The sequence below is a fragment of the Hyposmocoma kahamanoa genome, unplaced genomic scaffold (assembly GCF_003589595.1).
Source record: "Hyposmocoma kahamanoa isolate Upper Pololo Valley unplaced genomic scaffold, ASM358959v1 220, whole genome shotgun sequence".
In the NCBI taxonomy this organism is placed as follows: Eukaryota; Metazoa; Arthropoda; class Insecta; order Lepidoptera; family Cosmopterigidae; genus Hyposmocoma; species Hyposmocoma kahamanoa.
Window position 1 is genome coordinate 949,368 of NW_020653740.1, and position 1,502 is coordinate 950,869.

The following is a 1,502-nucleotide window of genomic DNA, read 5'->3' on the forward strand; positions in this document are numbered from 1 at the left end:
GTTTTCAGTACTTTGGGAAATGTTCCTGTTAATAAGCAGAGATTGAAAATGCAGGACAGGGGTGGAATCAAACACTTTTTATGTTGTTTAATGAAAGAGCAGTGAATTTTATCAATTCCTGTCGCACAGTCATTTCTTAAAGTCGTAATAATGTTTTCAATTTCAGTTACGTTAGTGTTGATCAAGGCAAATGAGTGCAATTGTGAGTGTGAGGTAAGTATTTTAACCTGACAAAGTACTTAGTTCAAAAGAAAATTAATTTCAAAAATAATAACAAATTTTTTCGCATATTATCCTCATTTCTCCATAAAAAATATTCACATATACTTGTTGATAGACTACTTGTAATATTGAAAAACTACGAAAACTAATTATTTAATAGCACTGGCACCATTTTGCTTAGTTATAATTGATTAAAGGATCAATATCTTCCAGGACAAAATTAGACCCATGTTATTGAAAATAATAATTGAAGCTATGTCACTGATTTCATATTCTAAACGATATTTAATTGCATAATTGAATTCTGTCTTCCCCTTTCCATCATCGGAGGACTAGACGTAGGCTGGGGTTCCACCCCCATCGTCGAACCCATCGTCACTTTCCATCAGGTGAGATGGAGGTCTAATGCCGACGAACTCTGAATTTCTTCCCCTTTATTTACACACAATTATTACAAACTGTTTTGCCAATTCATTAGGATGGTTCTTAAGCGCGTTTTCGCACTGCATCCTTTTCGTATTTGTTCCGAATCCGAGACTATACTAATCTAGAAAACTCAGACAGATGGACTTGAGATGTCGCTTGTGCATTAAGTCCGTTTCGAATCCGAAAAAATACGAATATCGCTTGTACACTTAGAGATAAAATGACACTTCCGACACCTGTGACTATTCGGATCGCTATTTCTAGGAACTGATATGAATCGGACATAGTGCGCAAATATTCTAAGGCTATTACGATGTCTTAAGATAGTACTTTTGATTGCCTCCTTTGCCGTGGTTGTGGATCTCCGAGTTAGTGACATGGACATGGAGTCACAGACGCTCCCCCATAAATAGATTCCATACATCCATGCTACGTAAGAAAATGAAACATTTTTTATTGTAACTCATTCATAATTCATTCTTAGGTCAGTATTGCTGTAGTTAAAATTGTTATACACATACTGTGTTTTGAAAACACAAAGACTAAACGTAATTCCATCTGAAGCTTTTGAATGACCTTGTTTACATTTGGCCTAAATAAGATTGCCCGTTAAGACAAACGTGATAAAATATTTTTTTGGCAACCTAGATGTAGCAAAAAGTATGTATATACAGAGTGAGGTGAAAATAAAATTAGGTTGTTACATTCTAAATATATATACTCGTTCAAATTATGTGGAAGACTAATTTTTTCCACGATTTCAAAGCGCTCTCTTAATAAAACTTGACACCATTGATGGGGAATAATTTTTAAAAATCTTGAAAACATTGTGGGGCGACTTTTATAATAAGTAC